This window comes from Salmo trutta, chromosome 13 (assembly GCF_901001165.1).
Source record: "Salmo trutta chromosome 13, fSalTru1.1, whole genome shotgun sequence".
Lineage (NCBI taxonomy): Eukaryota > Metazoa > Chordata > Actinopteri > Salmoniformes > Salmonidae > Salmo > Salmo trutta.
In genome coordinates, this window is record NC_042969.1 from 27,923,607 (window position 1) to 27,931,709 (window position 8,103).

Sequence of the window (8,103 nt, forward strand, 5' to 3'; positions counted from 1 at the left end):
AAAATTGTCAGCTGACATGGCTAATTGAGTGACTGCCAGTGACTGACATAACAGGAGAAAAACTGCTGATACACAAACACATTTTGAGACGCAGACTGAGTTCCTAAATTTATTTTATTTTTGTTGAAAATTGGTCAGGGGGCCCTAGCGGACGGGGGTCCTAAGTGACCGCTTATGTCACTTATGCCTGGAACCGGCCCTGCCCTCCTTTGCTCTCTCTCTCTCTCCTCTCCCACCCTCTTTCCCTCTACTCTCTCTCTCCTCTCCCACCCTCTTTCCCTCTACTCTCTCTCTCTCCTCTCCCACCCTCTTTCCCTCTACTCGCTCTCTCCTCTCCCACCCTCTTTCCCTCTACTCTCTCTCTCCTCTCCCACCCTCTTTCTCTCTACTCTCTCTCTCTCCTCTCCCACCCTCTTTCCCTCTACTCTCTCTCTCCTCTCCCACCCTCTTTCCCTCTACTCTCTCTCTCCTCTCCCACCTCTTTCCTCTACTCTCTCTCTCCTCTCCCACCCTCTTTCCCCTCTACTCTCTCTCTCTCCCACCCTCTTTCTCTACTCTCTCTCCTCTCCCAACCTCTTTCCCTCTACTCTCTCTCTCTCCTCTCCCACCCTCTTTCTCTCTACTCTCTCTCTCTCCTCTCCCCACCCTCTTTCCCTCTACTCTCTCTCTCTCCTCTCCCAACCTCTTTCCCTCTACTCTCTCTCTCCTCTCCCACCCTCTTTCCCTCTACTCTCTCTCTCCCTCCTCCCAACCCTCTTTCCCTCTACTCTCTCTCTCCTCTCCCACCCTCTTTCCCTCTACTCTCTCTCTCCTCTCCCCACCCTCTTTCCCCTCTACTCTCTCTCTCCTCTCCCACCCTCTTTCCCTCTACTCTCTCTCTCCTCTCCCACCCTCTTTCCCTCTACTCTCTCTCTCCTCTCCCACCCTCTTTCCCTCTACTCTCTCTCTCCTCTCCCACCCTCTTTCCCTCTACTCTCTCTCTCCTCTCCCACCCCTCTTTCCCTCTACTCTCTCTCTCTCCTCTCCCACCCTCTTTCCCTCTACTCTCTCTCTCTCCTCTCCCACCCTCTTTCCCTCTACTCTCTCTCTCTCCTCTCCCACCCTCTTTCCCTCTACTCTCTCTCTCCTCTCCCAACCTCTTTCCCTCTACTCTCTCTCTCCTCTCCCACCCTCTTTCCCTCTACTCTCTCTCTCCTCTCCCACCCTCTTTCCCTCTACTCTCTCTCTCTCCTCTCCCACCCTCTTTCCCTCTACTCTCTCTCTCTCCTCTCCCAACCTCTTTCCCTCTACTCTCTCTCTCCTCTCCCACCCTCTTTCCCTCTACTCTCTCTCTCCTCTCCCACCCTCTTTCCCTCTACTCTCTCTCTCTCCTCTCCCAACCTCTTTCCCTCTACTCTCTCTCTCCTCTCCCACCCTCTTTCCCTCTACTCCCGCTCTCTCTCCTCTCCCACCCCCTTTCCCTCTACTCTCTCTCTCTCCTCTCCCACCCTCTTTCCCTCTACTCTCTCTCTCTCCTCTCCCAACCTCTTTCCCTCTACTCTCTCTCTCTCCTCTCCCACCCTCTTTCCCTCTACTCTTTCTCTCCTAGTGTATTAAAGGGTTTGACGCTCTCAGTAAAAGCTGATTTATTCCCTTGTGGTATCGATCGGTCGCTGCATTAAAGATTATAATTCATTACCTCGGCCCTTTTAATACATTAAACACTCAAAATAAAAAGAAAATAATCCTAACCTCCCAGGGTGTGGGGAAACACTCTGGGAGAGGAGCCGTCCATCCCGTTCCCCCGTCCTGGGCCTTCAGCATGTCTGGTCTCACACCCTCAGGCCATAGGCTATATTGAACAGCGTCTAAGGCAAGCATGCACAAACACTTTTCCCACTGACAAAGAAATGATCAGTCTATAATTTTAATGGTAGGTTTATTTGAACAGTGAGAGACAGAATAACAACAAAAAAATCCAGATAAACGCATGTCAAAAATGTTATAAATTGATTTGCATTTTAATGACGGAAATAAGTATTTGACCCCTCTACAAAACATGACTTAGTACTTGGTGGCAAAACCCTTGTTGGCAATTACAGAGGTCAGACGTTTCTTGTAGTTGGCCACCAGGTTTGCACACATCTCAGGAGGGATTTTGTCCCACTCCTCTTTGCAGATCTTCTCCAAGTCATTAAGGTTTCGAGGCTGACGTTTGGCAACTCGAACCTTCAGCTCCCTCCACAGATTTTCTATGGGATTGAGGTCTGGAGACTGGCTAGGCCACTCCAGGACCTTAACGTGCTTCTTCTTGAGCCACTCCTTTGTTGCCTTGGCCGTGTGTTTTGGATCATTGTCATGCTGGAATATCCATCCACGACCCATTTTCAATGCCCTGGCTGAGGGAAGGAGGTTCTCACCCAAGATTTGACGGTACATGGCCCCGTCCATTGTCCCTTTGATGCGGTGAAGTTGTCCTGTCCCCTTAGCAGAAAAACACCCCCAAAGCATAATGTTTCCACCTCCATGTTTGACAGTGGGGATGGTGTTCTTGGGGTCATAGGCAGCATTCCTCCTCCTCCAAACACGGCGAGTTGAGCTGATGCCAAAGAGCTCCATTTTGGTCTCATCTGACCACAACACTTTCACCAGTTGTCCTCTGAATCATTCAGATGTTCATTGGCAAACTTCAGACAGGCATGTATATGTGCTTTCTTGAGCAGGGGGACCTGCGCTGCAGGATTTCAGTCCTTCATGGCGTAGTGTGTTACCAATTGTTTTCTTGGTGACCATGGTCCCAGCTGCCTTGAGATCATTGACAAGATCCTCCCGTGTAGTTCTGGGCTGATTCCTCACCGTTCTCATGATCATTGCAACTCCACGAGGTGAGATCTTGCATGGAGCCCGAGGCCAAGGGAGATTGACAGTTCTTTTGTGTTTCTTCCATTTGCGAATAATCACACCAACTGTTGTCACCTTCTCACCAAGCTGCTTGGCGATGGTCTTGTAGCCCATTCCAGCCTTGTGTAGGTCTACAATCTTGTTTCTGACATCCTTGGAGAGCTCTTTGTTCTTGGTCCTGGTGGAGAGTTTGGAATCTGATTGATTGATTGCTTCTGTGGACAGGTGTCTTTTATACAGGTAACAAGCTGAGATTAGGAGCACTCCCTTAAGAGTGTGCTCCTAATCTCAGCTCGTGACCTGTATAAAAGACACCTGGGAGCCAGAAAGCTTTCTGATTGAGAGGGGGTCAAATACTTATTTCTCTCATTAAAATGCAAATTAATTTATAAAATTTTTGACATGCGTTTTTCTGGATTTTTTTGTTGTTATTCTGTCTCTCACTGTTCAAATAAACCTACCATTAAAATTATAGACGGATCATTTCTTTGTCAGTGGGCAAACGTACAAAATCAGCAGGGGATCAAATACTTTTTCCCTCACTGTATTTGCAGAAAATGACCACTGGTCAAAATAACAATAAAGACCTCGAATAATGCAAAGAAAATACGTTCATATTCATTTTTAAACAACACAATACAAATGTTTTAACTTAGGAAGAGTTCAGAAATCAATTTTTGTTTGATGGCTTGTGACCATCCATCTTCCTCTTGATCACATTCCAGATTATCACCGACCCTCCACCAAATCTCACAGTGGTGGGTGCGAGACACTGTGGCTTGTAGGTCTCTCCAGGTCTACACCCACTGTGAAATTTGGGAGGATCAGTGATGATCTTTGGGTGCTTCAGCAAGGCTGGAATCGGACAGATTTGTCTTTGTGAAGGACGCATGAATCAAGCGACATACAAGGTTGTCCTTGAAGAAAACTTGCTTCCTTCTCCTCTGACAATGTTCCCCAACTCTGAGGATTGTTTTTTCCACAGGACAATGTTCCATGCGACACAGCCAGTTCAAGACCCTGTCATGGCCAGCCCTATCTCCAGACCTGAACCCCATTGAAAACCTCTGGAATTGAATCAAGAGGTAGATGGATGGTCACAAGCCATCAAACAAAGCCGAGCTGCTTGAATTTCTGCGCCAGGAGTGGCGTAAAGTCCCCCAACATCAATGTGAAAGACTGATGGAGAGCATGCCAAGACACATGAAAGCTGTGATTGAAAATTAGGGTTATTCTACCAAATATTGTTTCCTGAACTCTTCCTAAGTTAAAACATTTGTATTGTGTTGTTTAAAAATGAATATGAACTTATTTGCTTTCCATTATTAGAGGTCTGACAACACAGCATCATTTTTTGTTATTTTGACCAGTTGTCATTTTCTGCAAATAAATGCTCTAAATGACAATATTTTTATTTGGAATTTGGGAGAACCGTTGTCAGTAGTTTATAGAATAAAACAAAATGTTCACTTTACCCAAACACATACCTATAAATCGTAAAACCAGAGAAACTGATCATTTTGCAGAGGGGGTTTGTGGGAATGGTCGGGAACAAGAGGAACAGAATTAAAAAGGTCTCTAGAAGGACCAGTGTTAATAAGGAATCCAGGTTACCCATTGACAACATTCCTTATGGAGTTGCACATACAGTGGGTCAAAAAAGTATTTACTCAGCCACCAATTGTGCAAGTTCTCCCACTTAAAAAGATGAGAGAGGCCTGTCATTTTCATCATAGGTACACGTCAACTAGGACAGACAAAATTAGAAAATAAATCCCAGAAAATCACATTGTAGGATTTTTTATGAATTTATTTGCAAATTATGGTGGAAAAAAAGGATTTGGTCACCTACAAACAAGCAGGATTTCTGGCTCTCACAGACCTGTAACTTCTTCTTTAAGAGGCTCCTCTGTCCTCCACTCGTTACCTGTATTAATGGCACCTGTTTGAACTTGTTATCAGTATAAAAGACACCTGTCCACAACCTCAAACAGTCACACTCCAAACTCCACAATGGCCAAGACCAAAGAGCTGTCAAAGGACACCAGAAACAAAATTGTAGACCTGCACCAGGCTGGGAAGACTGAATCTGCAATAGGTAAGCAGCTTGGTTCGAAGAAATCAACTGTGGGAGCAATTATTAGGAAATGGAAGACATACAAGACCACTGATAATCTCCCTCGATCTGGGGCTCCACGCAAGATCTCACCCCGTGGGGTCAAAATGATCACAAGAACGGTGAGCAAAAATCTCAGAAGCACACGGGGGGACCTAGTGAATGACCTGCAGAGAGATGGGACCAAAGTAACAAAGCCTACCATCAGTAACACACTACGCCGCCAGGGACTCAAATCCTGCAGTGCCAGATGTGTCCCCCTGTTTAAGCCAGTACATGTCCAGGACCGTCTGAAGTTTGCTAGAGAGCATTTGGATGATCCAGAAGAGGATTGAGAGAATGTCATATGGTCAGATGAAACCAAAATATAACTTTTTGGTAAAAACTCAACTCGTCGTGTTTGGAGGACAAAGAATGCTGAGTTGCATCCAAAGAACACCATACCTACTGTGAAGCATGGGGGTGGAAACATCATGCTTTGGGGCTGTTTTTCTGCAAAGGGACCAGGACAACTGATCCGTGTAAAGGAAAGAATGAATGGGGCCATATATCGTGAGATTTTGAGTGAAAACCTCCTTCCATCAGCAAGGGCATTGAAGATGAAACGTGTCTGGGTCTTTCAGCATGACAATGATCCCAAACACACCACCCGGGAAATGAAGGAGTGGCTTCGTAAGAAGCATTTCAAGGTCCTGGAGTGGCCTAGCCAGTCTCCAGATCTCAACCCCATAGAAAATCTTTGGAGGGAGTTGAAAGTCCGTGTTGCCCAGCGACAGTCCCAAAACATCACTGCTCTAGAGGAGATCTGCATGGAGGAACGGGCCAAAATACCAGCAACAGTATGTGAAAACCTTGTGAAGACTTACAGAAAACGTTTGACCTGTGTCATTGCCAACAAAGGGTATATAACAAAGTATTGAGATAAACTTTTGTTATTGACCAAATACTTATTTTCCACCATAATTTGCAAATAAATTCATTAAAAATCCTACAATGTGATTTTCTGGATTTCTTTTCTAATTTTGTCTGTCATAGTTGACGTGTACCTATGATGAAAATTACAGGCCTCTCTCATCTTTTTAAGTGGGAGAACTTGCACAATTGGTGGCTGACTAAATACTTTTTGCCCCACTGTATACTGTTTACATGTCTCAGAAGTGTTAACATCTGTCTGAAGTGTTAACACGTATCTATAGTGTTAACATGTGTCTGAAGTGTTAACATGTGTCTACAGTGTTAACATGTGTCTGTAGTGTTAACATGTGTCTGAAGTGTTAACATGTGTCTGAAGTGTTAACATGTGTCTATAGTGGTAACACATGTCTACGGAGTCAACATGTGTCTGAAGTGTTAACATGTGTCTGAAGTGTTAACATGTGTCTATAGTGTTAACATGTGTCTGAAGTGTTAACATGTGTCTATAGTGTTAACATGTGTCTGAAGTTGTAACATGTGTCTGAAGTATTAACATGTGTCTATAGTATAAACATGTGTCTGAATTGTTAACATGTGTCTGAAGTGTTAACATGTGTCTGAAGTGTGAGCATGTGTCTGAAGTGTTAACATTTGTCTATAGTGTTAGCATGTGTCTATACAGTTAACATGTGTCTATAGTGTTAACTTGTGTCTATAGTGTTAACATCTGTCAATAGTGTTAACATGTGTCTATAGTGTTAACATGTGTCTATAGTGTTTACATGTCTCTGACGTGTTGACATGTCTCTGAAGTGTTGACATGTGTCTATGGTGTTTACATGTGTCTGAAGTGTTAGGATGTGTCTGAAGTTTTAACATGTGTGTCTCGTGTTAACATGTGTCTATAGTGTTAACATGTGTCTGTAGTGTTAACATGTGTCTGTAGTGTTAACATGTGTCTGTAGTGTTAGCATGTTTCTATAGTATAAACATCTGTCTGAATAGTTAACATGTGTCTGAAGTGTTAACATGTGTCTGAAGTGTTAACATGTGTCTGAAGTGTTAACATGTGTCTCTAGTGTTAACATGTGTCTATAGTGTTAGCATTTGTCTATAGTATTAGCATGTGTCTATAGTGTGAACGTGTGTCTATAGTATTAACATGTGTCTATAGTGTTAACATGTGTCTATAGTGTTAACATGTGTCTGAAGTGTTAACATGTGTCTATAGTGTTAACATGTTTCTATAGTGTTAACATGTGTCTATAGTGTTAACATGTTTCTATAGTGTTAATATGTGTCTATAGTGTTAACATGTGTCTGAAGTGTTAACATGTGTCTGAAGTGTTAGCATGTGTCTGAAGTGTTAGCATGTGTCTATAGTGTTAGCATGTGTCTGAAGTGTTAACATGTGTCTCTAGTGTTAACATGTTTCTATAGTGTTAACATGTGTCTATAGTGTTAGCATGTGTCTATAGTGTTAACGTGTGTCTATAGTGTTAACATGTTTCTATAGTGTTAACATGTGTCTATAATGTTAACATGTGTCTATAGTGTTAACATGTGTCTGAAGTTTTTACATGTGTCTGAAGTGTTTACATGTCTCTGAAGTGTTGACATGTGTCTATGGTGTTTACATGTGTCTATGGTGTTGACACGTGTCTATGGTGTTGACATGTGTCTGAAGTGTTAGCATGTGTCTGAAGTATTAGCATGTGTCTGAAGTGTTAACATGTGTCTGAAGTGGTTGCATGTCTATAGTGTTAACATGTGTGGGAAGTACTAACATGTGTCTGAAGTGGTTGCATGTCTATAGTGTTAACATGTGTCGGAAGTACTAACATGTGTCTTTAGTGTTAACATGTGTCTCTAGTGTTAGCATGTGTCTATACAGTTAGCATGTGTCTATAGTGTTAATGTGTGTCTATAGTGTTAACATTTGTCTATAGTGTTAACATGTGTCTATAGTGTTAACATGTGTCTATAGTGTTTACATGTCTCTGAAGTGTTGACATGTCTCTGAAGTGTTGACATGTCTCTGAAGTGTTGATGAAGTGTTGACATGTCTCTGAAGTGTTGACATGTCTCTGAAGTGTTGACGTTTGTCTGAAGTGTTAGCATGTGTCTATAGTGTTAGCATGTGTCTGAAGTGTTAACATGTGTCTATAGTATAAACATGTTTTTCTATTGTA